The following is a 16915-nucleotide window of genomic DNA, read 5'->3' as shown; positions in this document are numbered from 1 at the left end:
TTGAGCACAGGAGTTTGAGAGCAGCCTGGGCATCACAAGCAAGATACCAGCTCAAAAACATAATTAAAATTTAAGACTGGAATAAGTGAGTGAAAGGTTGACAAATAGAAGGATAGTCCAATAATCTAAAAATATTTTTTCTATAAGATACTTAATAGTTACAAATGAAAAAAGAATAACCTCAAAGTGGAGAAAACCAGCAGACACCACCTTAACATTATGTGCCTTTTGATACAATGTACTGAAAACAGCACATCACTTGTGAGGTATCCTTGTCAAAACCACAAAACTTAAATCTACTTATAATAAAACATTAGGTTAACCCCAAAATGAGGGTCATTCCATAAAGTTACTAGTCTGTACCTAAGAAATGTCAAGGCTATGAAATAGCCTAAGAAATTATTTTAGATTAAAGGAAACTAAAAAGGTGCAACCCCCACTCTTTGGGTAATTGGAAAATTTTTACTAAGATCTGTAGATGAACTAATAACACTATACAATATTAATTCCTGGTTGTATCCCCACTGTTAAAATTTACATACAGAAAAATTCACCCTTTTTGGTATATAGTTCTGTAAATTTTGATAAACACATACAGTTGTATAACTACCACCACCATTAAAAAATGAAAACTTCCATCACTCCCAAAATACCTTGAAATTCTCCTTAATAGTCAACACTCTCCCCACTGAAAAATCACTGATTTGTTGGCTAAATAATGTTTGCCATTTTCAGAATGTCATATAAATGGAATTATATCATGTGTAACCTTTGAATCTGGCTTTTATCACTTAGCATAAAATATCTGAGATCCATTCACGTTGCAAATACCAGTATTTGTTTTCCTTTTATTGCCAAGTAGTATCATCTGCTACTTGGATGTGCCATAGTTTTGTTTATCCATTTAATTTCCTGATTTTGATCATTTGTACTGTGATTATTTTTATTAAAATGTCCCTGATTTTTGGAAACAGGCACTGAAACATTTAGGGGGAATGGAACATTATGTCTGTAACTTTCAAATGGTTTGGAAAAAATAATACAAAAATGGATATATGTGAGTGTGTATATGTATTTATAAACAGATATAATGCAAATGTGGTAACATGTTAACATTAGGTGAATCTATGTGAAAGGGTGTATGTAAGGAGATTCTTTATGCTATTCTTTCCATTTGACTATAAATCTGAAGTTACGTCAAAATAAAAATTAAATTTAATAAATTAAATCCATAATAAAATGTTAAGAAATGAGAGAAAAGTTAGATAAGTAAAAAAATAAATGTTAGGGGAAAAATTCCATCAAATGTAATTAGCATTGTATTCTACTGCCTAACTTTAAACCAACCCTAAGCAAACCTAACTGCTCAGAACAACAGAATCCCAATACTCAGATGGAAAGTTTCATTGTAGTAAATAAACTGTAGAATGTATTTGAGTCCTCAAATAATAATATTCTATGAATAGCAGCTTTACAGTAGTCCCCCCTTACTCAGTTTCACTCACTTAATTTCAGTTACTACAGTCAATCGAGGTCCTCAAATGTTAAATGGAAAATTCTAGAAATAGTTTTCAATTGTGCACCTTTCTAAGTAGCTCTGTCCTGCCCAGGATGTGAATTATCCCTCTGTCCTGTGCATCCACACTGTACATGCTACTTGACCATGAATCATTGACATTGTCTGCTCCTGACATCCCACCACCATCTTCATGGCTCAATAATCCAGGATCACCTGAAGCAGATGGTCCTCCCTCTGGCGTACTGTCAAAGGGTCAATAGTAACCTTATGCTGTGTCACAATGCCTAGGTCATTTACCTCACTTCATTTCATCACATAGGCATTTTATTATCTCACATCATCATAAGAAGAGTGAGTAAAGTACATTAAGATATTTTAAGACAGAAAGAGCACATTCATGTGACCTTTATTACAGTGTAGTTGTAACTGTTCTATTTTATTCTTTTTGTTGGTAATCTCTTACTATGCCTAATTCGTAGATTAAACTTAATCATAGGTATGTGTGCATAGGAAAAAACATGTGGTCTCAGAAATCCACTGGGGGTCTTGGAACATACCCCCATGAATAAGTGGGGACTACAGTATATTAAAGTATTTCTGTAAAAGATTCTACACAACTTGTTACCTTTATTTATTTCTTGGCCTAGTGCTTACTAGCTTAGAGTTGAAAGGGCAGAATAAAAGTCTCCCTAACAACTCTGAATTTAACTTCAAACTAGATGCATTTGGGCTGTAACACCTGCAGACATGGTAACAGAGGTTTGGGTAGGAAAAGGTCAATAAATGAAATACTGCTAAAGCTTATGCATTAAATCGTGGGGATGCATTTTGGATAAAATGTTTCCACAATCAACCTGGGTGAATACAAAAGAAAGAGTAATTATATTTAAAAAGTATTCAGATGATTAAGCTTAAACTGTCTCAAAATCAACACACCTAAATTTAAAGCACTCTTTTACCATCCTCACTCATTTCTAAGTCAGCTCTTTCTTCCCAACTTTTATTTTTTCCTAGACTTAAATCTTCAAGAGTAAGTTTTTACTCATTCCTTTTTTTCCTTTGAACATATCTAGCTAATTTCCGGTCTACAAAGTTTTCCTTTGAATCATCTATTTTAATACATCTGACCCTACTTTTGCATTCCTACTGCCTCTACTCTGGTCCAGACTGCATCTGGTATATTCTACACACCAGAGTCAGAATCACCATTGTTTTTTTTTTTTTCTTTTTCTTTTTTTTTTTTTCTTTTTGAGACACAGTCTCCTTGTGTCACTCAGGCTGGAGTGCAATGGTGCAATCTCAGCTCACTACAACCTCTACCTCCCAGGTTCAGGCGATTCTCCTGCCCCAGCCTCCTGAATAGCTGGGATTACAGGCACCCACCACCATGACTGGCTAATTTTTTTTTTGTATTTTTAGTAGAGACAGAGTTTCACCATGTTGGAGAGGCTAGTCTCAAACTCCTGACTTCAAGTGATCCACCCGCTTCAGCCTCCTAAAGTGCTGGGATTACAGGCTTGAGCCACCGCACCTGGCCATTAGAATCATCATTGTAGAAAGGTTACTTTTCTGCTCAAAAGCCTTTTAAAGCTTTCTGGCAGTAACAGGATAAACCCAAACTTCTTAGTACAGCATCCATAAGACAGCCAACTTAACTCTCCATCAAAGTGTACGCACCATTTACGTGACATTATTTATCATTCACCAAAATAAGGAAACGACTCTTTCATCTCTGTGTTTTTGTTAATTCTAGTCCCTTAACATGTAACAGGCCTCTTTCCCAATCTTTTCACCTACTAAAAATCCGATTTAAGAGTCAGCTAAAATGATACCTTCTCTGAGAAGCCTTTGTTTATCCCTTTATGGCCAACCCGCAGTTAGAATTAATTACTCCGAAGAAAAACTTCACTTCCAATTGGCACTTAATTTCTTTATATCTCTTTATGTTATATCTCCACATGAACATGCTTCCCACCCCACACTACACTGTAAATTCCTTCAAGGCAGGGCCAGTTTCTGTTTCATCTCATATTTCAGAGGCTCAGCACAAAGCTAGAAAATATAATGTGAATTTTAAAATGTTTTCTTGTTGGTAGGTGGAGGCAGGAGGACTGGTTGAGTCCAGAAGTTCAAAACCAACCTAGGCAACACAGCAAGACCCTAACCCAAAAAAAAAAAAAAAAAAAAAAAATCAGCTGGGCATAGTGGCACATGCCTACAGTCCTAGCTACTCAAGAGGCTAAGGTGGGAGGACCACTTGAGCCAGGAGTTCAGGGTATGATCATGTCATTGTGCTCCAGCCTGGGTGACAGAGTAAGACCCTGTCTCAAAGGAAAAAAAAAAAGGTTCTTGGATTGAATACTATTGCCAGATTAATCTTTCTTAAACACTGTTACTGTCATAATGGTCTTTCCCTAAAATATTTTTAGTGGCTCTTTATTTCCATGAAATCAAATATGAAGTTCTAGGCCTGGTTTTTAGGACCATTCAGAATTTCCTACATTACACCAACTTATTTTCCTCAACACATCTTTTCTACCCTAGTTAAGCAAGTTTCTTCATACTCTCACTAACAGGTGATATGATTTTGAAATTTTTAGGCTGGAAGGATTCTTTTTTAAAGACAGGGTCTTGCTCTGTCACATCAGGCTGGAGTACAGTGGCATGATCATAGCTCCTTGTAACCTCCAATTCCTGGGGTCAAGCAATCCTCCTGCCTCAGCCTCCCAAAGTGCTGGAATTATAGGTGTGAGCCACTGCACCTGGCCTGGAAGTATTCTTAACTCCACTCTAGTTCATTCAGCAACTATAAACACAAGATTATCTCATCTATTCAAGCCTTACATATTCTTAAAATGAGGTTCAACTGTCATCTTCTCTAAGAAACCATACAACTATTCCACCTTAGTCTACTGGAAATTCCCTAACTAAAATTTAATCTTGATCCATACAACTGGCACTTAATTAGATAAATGTTTGCACTGTTACTTTCAGCTAACCAGTAAGATTGAAAGATTACTGGGAAAAGTCTTTGTAGTTCCCTCTACCCACTAACACATTACATAAATATACAGATAATAGACATTCAATGAATAATTGAAACTCTAAACCCACACTGTCCGGCTAGCTTAAAAAAATGTCTGTTTTTTATAGCAGGGGAACTTCAATGGCAGCCCAACTGCAGTCCTACTGTCCCACCACTTATAATGCCAGTATGTTAATTTAGAGCACCAGTTACAAGCTCTGGCCTGACACATATTTTTGCAAATAAAGTTTACGTTTTGTCTGTGGCTGCTTTCACACTACAGTGGAAGAAGTAAGTGGCCACAAGAGAGATCCTATGTCCCACAAAGCCTCAAATGTTTATTTCCTGGCCCTTTACAAAGTTTGGCAACTGTTAACCAAAGCATTCCTAACTTTGAGGGGTTTTTGTTTGTATTTCTGACTGTCCAATTCAAGAAGTAAAGGGGTTTTCATGGTAGCACACAGCAGGTTCATAGCTGGGGCAATATTCTCCATGACCTAGAAAGTGCCTTATTTACTATTTTCAGTTATCTATTTGAACACACAACTCCTGATAAAATGGATAATTAAGAGTTGATTATATAATCAAATAAAAAACTAATTTATACAGTGATGAAAAGTCAAGCCATTCATAATGACTTATAATAATCTTTGAGTAAGCATCTTGCTCAAGGTTGGATGGTGGAATACAGCCCAAGCCTGCTTGAAGAGACATCTGTTATAAATAAAATAACCAAAGCTAAGTGCTAACATTTCCTACCTTAAGCCACATACTTCACTGGGAGGATTCAAAAGACTCTGTAACTGGGATAATTATATCATTTTTAGCAAAGCAGGTAAATTGCAGTGAATTAAAACTCTGATTTTGAACACATTTTAAAAATGAAATCATCTGCTCATCATTGTGTAGAATGGCAACCCACATGAAGGAAAAATCTTGAGACCAATTTCTAGTAACTAATTGCAAACAGTACAGTGAGCTTCAATGGTAAATTAGTAATTGGATTAATACTTTTTCCCATTAACTTATTATGTGACTTGGAGCTAATTATAGCCTCCAATTATATATGATTTATAATTTACAAAAACAGAAATTATTATTCTACAAGGTTAAAAGGTAACTTAGTTACATGGACAAAATCACTCAAACTCTTCAATGAAAGGTGACATAAAAACCACTGTGTGTGCGTTATAAACAAATTTTAATTAATCCTTTTAGGATACAATGGGGAAAAAAACTTAGGTCATTTAAGTTCAGAAGCTGATCGGAGAATCCTATTCAAGAACTCGTTTTAGGGAGGACCTCAAGTGTCCTCATAAGATATTATCTGGCATGTTTTCATGCACATTGCTTCTCCAGCTTGTTTATCATTTGACATACTCTATTAAACCACAACCACATCAAAGCCTCCCTATACTGCTGAACTCAACAGATCCACCAGTTAAAGCTTTCTAGGAGTTCTCTTTTCTAGTAATATACCAATTCCAAGCACAGGGCTAACAACTAGATAGAATGGACAACATTCTCTGGGACAACCAAAAAGGACTTCCATTAGCACTGCCTTACTCCTTGTGACAGAAGTCAAAAAACTGCCAAGCAGGCTTTTTCCCCACCACACTGTCCGACACTAATCATAAAACACTACAGATGCAGCCTTTCTCAAAATGCAGAGGTATTGTGTATATTCGCAAAGAACAACTATTTTTTATGCTTCCAAATTCTTAATCCTGTTTGGAGCTGTCAGTGGGGGTTAATGGAAGCCTTGGATAGGAGAATTCCAATCTGGTTGGCAGATGGATAGGTTGGTTATAGCTGCATAACTATGTCTTGCCTGCAGGCACAATTCAGAACACTGTTAAAGCAATATAAAGTCTCTGTCAAGCTGAACCATTTGGATCAGTAGCAAGGAGAAATAATAATAAAAAAGAAGTTCATTTCTGGGCCTTGTACATTTATGCTAGTATGCAGAAACTGATTAATTGTCATAGTGCACTGGTCTTCTATACCTCAGATTTCTACTTCTGGAGTAGATTTTGCATGCTAATATAATCATTCTCCCTCTTGAGACATTAGCAAATAATCAAATGAAAAACAGGATCATAATTTACTGAGATTCAAGCAATTCTCTATGCAAATTTGACTTGTTATTGCTGCTGCCTCGTTAATCTGAATGCCTTTGACAAACTCCTTTGATTTATGAACTCGTGACAACTCCAATGTGTATATATTTTGCTAGATTGACATTATCATTAAGAGTGGGTGGACTGAGCTCACATGAATGGCTGATTTTATTCGCTGGTGTCTGCTGCTCAACAGCTGAGCATCTCCTCCTCACAAAGCCCCTGAGCGGCAGGCTCTTCCCATCTTCCCATCCATTCATCATCTCGATGTTAATTGGCCCAGGCTTTAAGCAAATTTTCAACACGATTTAAAGGCACGATGACACTGATTACTGACCCTCTGCCATACGGTGCCTATTGATTAACCTGACAGAGATGATGAGCTTGAGGGAAACTAGGTGTGTGGGGACCCGGGGAAAAATATATTGTCTATGCAGGCAAACACTTGTCATTACCTCACAAGCCAGAATTTGCACAGCACACATTCTTAAAACACACTACTGCTTTAACACCTACAGCTAACACAGAAAGTGCTTTCCGTATTCAGAGATTACAGATATGTCATGTCAAAGCGCATGACACATTCAGTATTTAGACGAACTCCCTAGATAGATGGCTGCCTTTCAACCAATTATGCTTGTTCTAGCCGATGTATATAATTTAGGTTCAATTTGAAGAAAGTAACTGGGTGGCCTGGTAATGTTATATCAGAAAAAAATAAGAATGAGAAAAATTAGATTCTTGAAAATAGAGGAAGGAAAGATTAAAATTATCTGCTGTCATTCTACCACTATTAAAAAGAGAGGTACTCTTAAAGCGGAGGAAAACGTCAATCTGGTTTTATGAATTTTGTTTTCTATTCTTTTAATACTGCTACCTGATTACAACTGTCAAACTATTCCTAGCACAGAAATTATACCAGCAACTAAATATTTTTAAGTAAAATAATATTTTAAGTCTAACAAAGATCCCCTTTAAATTCTTGCTTGCCCATTTTCAACAACTGCTGTGCAAACTGCTATACTTAGGAAAATTGTGCAGGATCTCTGAAGTTAAGCTTCATAAAAACTAAATGTTTCATTATCAGAGGAAAAAAATGAAAGTTCATAATTAATGGTTATTAAGTACATACATTAGTAACAAAAATTTTCCTTAAAATATTGCTAGGTCTCCAAATTTACATAAGCAACATCATGCAGCACACTATCAGGTATCAGACAAAAAACATCTTTAGATAGGATCAGTTATTATTTAAAAAACAAAGCCAACAAATATCCTCCCTCTGGCCACACATATCACCTTGTTTACTTACGAGTCCTGGGGGACAGCCAATATACAATTTTATACACGAAGATTTTGGGGCAGCACTAACAGCTATTTCGAAGCTAAAATAATAGAAAACTGAACAACCCGGCTGTAGTATCTATTACAGTGACATGGGCTGTTAATGTAAGAGATCAAATGTTTTTCAAGTCAAACAGCATTGGTGCCTGTTATACTGGAACATGTAGCTTACACCCTAAAAGCCTGCCTCCTGCTCTTTTAAGATAAACAAGCTCAACTAAGCACTGAGATACTCTGATAAAAAGGATAGAAGAGATGAACTGCACCAGGGAGTGACAAAGCAAGGGCATGAATGAGCAGTGTTGCTTTCTGTTAACTTTCAAGTCACCAAAAATATCACAATACAACATTTTATTATTTCACCATTAATTAAAAGTCTAGCTATGGGAGAAAGACAAATTTGTGGCAATAAATGTGGGGACCAAAAAAGGTGGGGGACTAAAACAGTTATCTGTGTTTTGTGAATAGGAGCCATATTACACAGCTGTCTGAACACATTCAGCTTTGTGACTTCTTAATCAAAGGTTTGAACATCAACTTAGCAATGACTATGAGCATATAAAAGAGTTTGTAATTATGGTAATATGCTCCACATCAGAATAGTCCATTTAAACTTTAAGGTGTTGTTTTTTTTTTTTTTTTTGGCGCTAAAGCCTTGATTTAAAAACAAACTTCCTACCTTACCCTTTCAAGTAGATTTTTTTTTACATTTTTATCCTGCTTAATGTACAAATACAATTACAAACCTCCATCTATTTATTAAAATGTGGGTTAATATTTTAAAATCCCAAATTGGCTTGCAAGCAGGCATCTCATACTACTGTAGGTTGTTTTTTCCTTGATGGAACTAAAAGGACAATCATTATTTCAGGAAAAAAAAGCAATTCATACATATGTTCATACACTGTTCAAAATACAACAACAATGTACAAAGTAATGAAATAAGCAAGGTAAAGTTAAAATTCGCCAGGGGGATTTGAGATAGAAAGACATACATAATAAAAAGCCAAGCATACTTATCATGTAAATAAAAATATAACTATCTTCACTTAATTTTTACCTTTAAATCTATATGAACCCCAAAAAAAAAAAAAAAAAAAAGCTTTCCTCTTTAAGACATTACCTTTACATTATGTGTTTTGGACAGATTTTTTCATGCCATGATTTTCCTTTCTGCCATATTTACAAAAATATTTATTTCATCCAGAAATCCTTTGCACATAGTTTTGTGTAAATTAAGAGGCAAACACTTGCTTCTACCAATAAGGACATCTGATTATTTTTGTAACTCAAAGACCTCTGTAGATTTTCTTATGTATATATATATATTTTTCTCAAAATAGAATTGAGAACTATAGAACCCTTGGGATATATGCCAAAATTCTTTCTCTCTGATGACATTTTTTTTCTGTCACCCTTGTTTCCGGTTTTTTGTTGCTTTTTGCTAAATGACTTTCATCCCCTTGGATATCTTCCTTACTTTGGTGTTACCATTTTATTATAATTCAACAATATCTTGAAAGAAATTTAAGATTCCTTTAAACTTGATAAAAGCTAATATCCCCAGATATAAAACCATCTCAAGTAAATAAACTACATTTCTGAAAGCTAGACTGGGCTAGATTAAGATCTGTATGTAGGTGTATATCTCTAATACGGACTGACTCTTGTTTCATCATCTTTTCTTTATTATTAAGAAATTATTATATAGGCTTATTATTATTCTTCCCCACTAGTGATACTGCCTTAATGTCTCTCTGGGTCTTTAAAATTACAAATACCATTCCTCTCACCTATTTCTATAAATTTTTGGTTCCCAAGGCTGAAAAACATGTCTTAGCATAGACTTTGAAGGGTATGCCTTAAAAAGTAACATAGGGGAAGAAAAAAAAAAAACCACACACTATACATTATATCCCTTGCTTTCCTCTTAAAATGGTAAGTAGACTAATTATACTCCTTACTGGGGATGCCTGAGTTTAATCTGTAACTATTGCTGTAAATCCTGCTTTGTATTTTCTGTTCATCTCTACCTCAGAAATGAAAAAACTAGAATGAGAGAAAATATGTTTTTAAACAGAAAACAGCAAATGTAACTCAGATTAACTGTATTCTCATGAGTCTCTAAGTAGCCAGACCCTAAGGTAGTATTGGCCTAAGGATTTAAAATTTGAGTGAGAAGTCTTCTATTTCTGAAGGGTCAAAGGTTATAAACATGAATGTAGGTCTTCAATTTTTCATTTGTTAACATCACCAAACAACAAAATAAAAATAAAACCAAAATAGATTAGTCTGGAGTTCTACCAGGGGTAATTTAATAAATTTATTGGGGAAGATGGCTAATTTTACTACTCCAGGGATAAACAAACTTGTTGTTTTTTGTTTTTGTTTTTAGTTGTTGTTTTAAAGCAATGCTCTTTGATGGGTAAGTAACAAAATTTTAAAAGATGTTTTTTCTCCAATAGAAGAAACTGCTTTTTTCTACAGCAATGCAAATAATTTCTGCTTAAAGGATAACAAAATTATTTCTCTTAAGCCTAGGTCTTAAATTATTGGAATGCTACAGAATGGCTATATACCTCTAATCTACTTTGCTAACTAAGCAGAATTTTGTGCACTTCTGACAAATCCTACAATTAATTTGATTATGCTGTCATTACTTTCCACACCATAACTATCCTCAATTTAAAGAATCACAAGACATGTACATTTGCTTTTCTCAAAATTATTTCACAAGTCACTAAATTATAGAAAAATTTACTATATTTTAGCAGAAATTGTTTTCTTTGGAAATATTAATAATACTTTGTTTATTAAAGAAAAAAGTGATAATCAAAATGTTTCCAAATTATTTTGTCTTTGATCAGAACCTAATTTTAAAGTGGTCTTTTTATTTTATTTAATAATCACTGTAGCACTGAAAATCAAATTGAGCTAATTTTAATGAATGATATTTTAAAATCTGCTATTAGCTATCAATGGCATATTGTTATTACTAATATCAGTCACTATAATTACTATTAGTAATTATTACTAATATACTAATATCTGTTATTAGCTATCATCAATAGCACTTGTTGCATTATGGAATGGAAAACACCACGAACTTCAGAGTTTGGTAATATATAATTGGTTTGACAGATATCAAACATTAATTTTAATATTATAGTAGTTGTTCTTGCAGTACAGAATTTGTGAATACCATAATAGCTAATTGTGGTATTAAAGTATCTCCTGCCGAAATACGCTCTTGTGGAAACAAGTGTATAATACACCTTTTGCTCCTATACACAATGAAAGAATAGTTGACTTCAAAACTAGTTGCCTAACACTGCTGTACAAAGGACATTCTGGGTAGCGGTCAGTAAAGAAAGCATGGGCATTTCTAAATGCCAGTGGTTCCCAACATCTCCTTTCCTTCTGAGTGGAATGAAGTCTGAGAGCACTGACTTGTGGGTCATTCAACCCATGAGGGCCTGGATAGGTTTCAAGAATAACAGAGGTCATGTAATTGCCAAAAGAGCATTAGCCACTCAATCATAATGGATAATTAAATGACCTACATGATTCCTGAAATAGCTGCTCTATATTTGGTCTATTACTTGTGTCCCTCAAGATAAGCTACTCTGTCTGGTCTGCCTTGACCTGCAAAAGTCCAACCTGCGCCTGAACACTAGCTGCATGCTTCTATTGCTTTGTAACCGCCCCCCACAGTATTCATGCCCCAGACTCTGCTTTCAAGAGGACACACATAAAAAAATCAATCTCGTATCCTTCTCCCTATTGTGGTCTCTGGAATACAAATGACTAAAGGAAACAAAAAAAAATTAGTAAATTCCTGGTTTAGATCTTTGGGGGATAGAGGGAAGAAACATAAGAACTACAGAGAAGGAAAGACACGGTTAATTTTTTTTTTATGTTTTGCTCATATGCCTTCAATGAATTTTTACATTTGATTATAAAGCTAGTCAGGGATTTTTTGTGGGCAGCAAGTCATTAAAACTCCAGTTGCCTAGACTGCATTTTTGATGGTGTTGAATATTAGAATCTTTCCTGGCCTAGTTTTGTAGTCCATACAGAAAGCAAAGTGCCTCTCAACAAAATAAAATATACACAGCATCAACTGTTTATATAATAGCAGTAGCCAAAAAAGCAAGAATCTATAATGCCTCAAATTTTCATCTCTCTAAATAGTTCAACAGTCTCACTAAAATACTTAGTCAGAATTATAATCAAATAGAAGCCAGTTGTATCAAATAGCAAAAATGTACTGGATTATTTGCTTCTTTAGGAAGAAAAGGTCTGCCTTTGGCCCTAGAGGTAGCTGCAGATCTAGCAAACAATACAGAAAAAGGCAAGAGACAAGTAACGAAAGACAACCTCACAATAATGGCAAGGGACACAGGATATGAGGGACAAAAGAGATCACATTTAGAATACCTTAGAGGCTAGTAGGATTTTTCTGTTTCTACAGGAAATTATGTAGCTTGAGGCTACTGGCTATCCTGATCTCTAGTACATGGATGGCTTATTAAACCTAGAACATATCTGTTTTAGTTAACTTCTGAGCAGGGGGAGTGGGTTAGAGGCGAGAAGAGAACAAAAATGTACTTAAATGCTGAATTTTTTCTCCAGGCTGAATGCCTTTCATCCAATAAGACATTCAAAGCAGTGACCCAGCAAATGGATTGAAAAAGCAATCTTCCGTCCCAGTGCCACATTATCATTCCTATTCAGTATTCTCCATGAGATATCTCAATCAGCTGTGTGTAAGTGACAACGCAGCCCATTGCTGGGTTAATTAAACATTTGACTTTAACACCCTCCCCGTCATTAAGCAAATAAAAGCAGATAATTCAAACTGCACTTCATCCTCAGGGTACACAACACACATGTCAAAATTAAGAGAGTCCAAGGCCTCTGGGGAATTCTGTTGGGGCTATAATCAGTTTAAATCTTATCTGGTTTATCAATTATTCTATTGATTAAACCAAAGCGATTATACACAACTCCTCTGCCACATGGGATTGATGTCAGTAGAGCAAGAAAATAACTCCAGGAGGTTCCAAACCGATTTTAAAAGAGACCAACAGACAGACCAATAATAGTCGATTATTACATACCAGTGATCCATATACTGAAGAGTTGATTCTTAGTTTCAGGCGGGTGAAGTGAACTGTTTCCAATCACTATGTCCCTCTGCTATACCTTACAGTTGGCTTGAGTAAATTTATGTCTTGAAAGATCAACATATTTTCTACTGATTTAAACAGAAGCTAGCATGCTCAGCAGTTGAAATATATTTTATAGATACTGACCCTAAGCTCTAACAGAGAGAATCTCAAACAGAGAAAACTAAAATGTTTTCTAATCTTCTTACCTGTAAGATGTAGGAATCAAAAGGGACATATTTGAGAGCTGATATTCCTACAAATATACAATCACCTCACTATTCCAATATCCTACAACACAATTATTCCTGAAAAACCGAATCTAAGAAATCAGAAAGATCTTACCACAGAGTCATGACTCCTTTTATTAATTCCAAGGGCACACATCTTCAATGCCATTAATAACATTGAAAATATATAGCTGTATCTTCAAATGAAATATTGATAACTAAATCCTAACATATCGAGTTTTTACCAGAAATTGGTAACCAAAATTTAGCTACCCTTCTGCCCCATTCATTGTGTAATATCTTTCAAATGTCTAGAACCCCTATAACCTCAAGGCCATGCCCTACCATATATGAGAAACCCACTAATAAAACCTACTAACAGAATGGGGGAGGGTAGTTAGGCTACTCTACACCTGAAATCTGTGCACTTACAGCCATGCTCTTCAGAAAGGAAATTTGTTCACTGCTATCCTGGCACCACATGTGCATTCAACCATAATTTAACTTATCTCCTTCAGATTTTTTGTTTTCAGGCAGACTAAGTAAGAAACCCACATTAGCATGCTGTATTCTACACTCACCACCAGAAATACTGAGGGTGCTATTTGTAATTGTATTCTTTTAAGAGGTTTATTCTCTGCAGCTGTTTTCTGCTTGCAGTGTATTTTGTGTAATCAGCACATCATCATAAATACATTGGCTGTTCCCCTGAGGGTAGCTGTCAGTGTTTAATTTACAGAACAACCTGGCCAATGTGAATTTTAACACTACAGCACTATGGCAAGGAGTTACCACACTCTGTGAAAAACAGGTTTCTATGAATTTTTATATCAAGAGCTGGTCCCAGGACAATTTAGGTTCTAGAAATACACTGTTTAAAGAAACACTTTATACCTTGTATGCAACAGACTCTTTCTCAGTTATATCCTCAGTAGAAGCCCCAAACTAACTACCAAATCATTAGTGGGAACTACCAATTCTGAAGATAACAAGGATTGAAAATCTATGATCTACCAGTAGGAGGCACTGTAACAAATATAATCATCTCTTTTTAAGCTACATGTAGCGCTATCACAAACATCACTATTCTCTTAGAAGGTACGTAAATGCAGAGAGAAAACCATTTAAAACATAGACTAGTCTGAAATATACATTATCACTTTTTTGTTGAGATGAGATATATCTGATATGAACATAAGTATGCCATTTCCTTAGGACTGCTACTAGGCCAGACCTCTAGATCAATAAATGGGAAAAAAAAAATATGACTGCTGGTCCAATACATAATGACTGGTACATAAGTACTTAATACATGTATAACAAATAACTATAAGCTCCTTGAGGATAGAGTCTGAATCTTAATTTATGCCAAATACTTTGTACAGTAATTGGCAAATAAAAGATACTCTACGTGAACTGAATGGTGTTCTGGCTAGTTGTGAAGGCCATGTTATCTGTAAAGCCTTACATCTATATGATGTCAAAAGGATTTTCTTTTTTTTTATTTTTTTATTTTTTTTATTTTTTTATTTTTTTATTTTTTTTTGAGACGGAGTTTCGCTCTTGTTACCCAGGCTGGAGTGCAATGGCGCGATCTCGGCTCACCGCAACCTCCGCCTCCTGGGTTCAGGCAATTCTCCTGCCTCAGCCTCCTGAGTAGCTGGGATTACAGGCACGTGCCACCATGCCCAGCTAATTTTTTGTATTTTTTAGTAGAGACGGGGTTTCACCATTTTGACCAGGATGGTCTCGATCTCTTGACCTCGTGATCCACCCGCCTCGGCCTCCCAAAGTGCTGGGATTACAGGCGTGAGCCACCGCGCCCGGCCCAAAAAGGATTTTCTAAATCAGTAAAATGCCCCTAAGGACAATACAAAAAGTACAAATTATATGTGCTAGTCATTTTAGTGAGAGCTATTTGTATAAGAAATCTAAGTACCTCAATCTCACAATGAAAAACAAATCGGCCTACAAAATAAGGGTATATAAAAACATTTTAATAATAAAGATTACATAGAAGAAATGAAAACTTTTCTATGCTATATACTTGTTTCTTTATATTTAATGTGATCAAATGGAGAGTGATCATTTTAAATGCTCAGAACAGTAACCAATAGCACTTTTCTATTACTGAACTGGTTTTATATGCACACATACACATTCCATAAATCAAGTGATGATACACATGTATTTTTCTGTTAAGGGCCATTTTTACGAGTTAGAATGCCTAGAGTTAAACTGAATCAAAATACATTTCATGTTGAGTTGTCCTCAATGTATTTGCTTTTAATGTTGCACAGGACTACGTTTGCATGATGTTTACAAAAATCATTACATTGTGACTAGGATTCTTTTTTTTTCTTTTAAAGGAACAAAATCACTGACTTCACTTAGGAGGGTTTAAAACTTAACCAAATTTGTGGTAAAGTTAATTTTTAAACTATTAAGTAGAACAATAGCGATCTTCACAACTTGCTTTAATACTACTATGACTAAACATTTTTCTCTATAACAATTTTTCATTTTACATAAGGATAATCACATACAAGCAAAATCTGATAACACCTTTAAACTGACTGACCTCAGTATTTCTAACCAGAAACAAAGTTGTATTTAAAAATATGAACAAGCCCTGTATCATTTATCCTTTCTATGATGCTAAGATATTTAAAAAATGTTAATTTCTTTTTATGTTTGTGTCACTGAAGGGCAAAATGAGAAAAAAGATGATTCACCAACTTTTTTTTTTCACTGATTAAAAGAAATTTTTAAATCAGTTGAATATTTGCAACTTAGTACTCAAAAAACTTTATGCCTAATAAAATACACCTTAATTTTTAATAAAAAAATTTATCACATTCTTTTCTTTTCAATTTAGAATTACAAAAATACATCCTGGGACCTTTTGAACTAAACTGGATGGGGTTAGACTGAGGTCACACTGTATTTTCTCTTCCCTGGAGACCATGTAGTAGTTCCACAGGCTGCCATTAGATAGCAGCACAGTACACACCATCAGTCATGTCTCTCATAGTCTCTCCCGTTAAGGTTGGGATTATCTCAGTTATACACACACACACAGATTCTAATTCAATTAGTGCAGCCAGCAACTCCAGAAAAGAGTAATTCAATTAGTGCATTGTGGAGCTCTACAGTACCTCTAAGCAGATGTTCACCATCTTCAGGAACTGGGACTAGGTTTAAAATACCTGTACCACTCTGATATGCAACTACATTATGTCATTTGTCAAAGTGCTTACATATGCTTTTCTGGCTTCAAAGAAAAGATGAGGAAACAAACCCAGGCTAAGTTCCTGGAAATTTTTCCGTCATTCACAACAAAGAGGTATGTGCTATCTTAGGCAGTAATTACATTATTCAAGTTGTGTTCAAAACAAGATGTGTTTACACTGTATTCTGCCTTATTACACTTTTTTTTTTTTTTTTTTTTAAAGACAAAGTCTCACTCTGTCGCCCAGGCTGCAATGCAGTGGATGTGATCACGG

General features: G+C 35.1%; 1 protein-coding gene across 9 annotated transcripts in view; it reads right to left on the bottom strand.

The window, feature by feature from the left end:
- BTRC (beta-transducin repeat containing E3 ubiquitin protein ligase) overlaps positions 1 to 16915 on the bottom strand; it is a 193104-nt gene that overhangs the window by 95500 nt on the left and 80689 nt on the right. Inside the window, exon 1 of one of the 9 annotated variants that reach the window (XM_032281366.1) lies at positions 7964 to 8610. The exons of the other annotated variants lie outside the window; for them this stretch is intronic. The gene's annotated coding sequence lies outside the window, so the exon portion shown is untranslated. Of the gene's footprint in view, positions 1 to 7963; positions 8611 to 16915 lie in introns of those variants that run through there. 9 annotated transcript variants of the gene reach the window in all.

This window comes from Sapajus apella, unplaced genomic scaffold, assembly GCF_009761245.1.
Source record: "Sapajus apella isolate SASKATOON/1434 unplaced genomic scaffold, GSC_monkey_1.0 scaffold13, whole genome shotgun sequence".
Lineage (NCBI taxonomy): Eukaryota > Metazoa > Chordata > Mammalia > Primates > Cebidae > Sapajus > Sapajus apella.
Note: the sequence above shows the minus strand (reverse complement) of the source record. Positions and strands in the feature narration are given on the sequence as shown.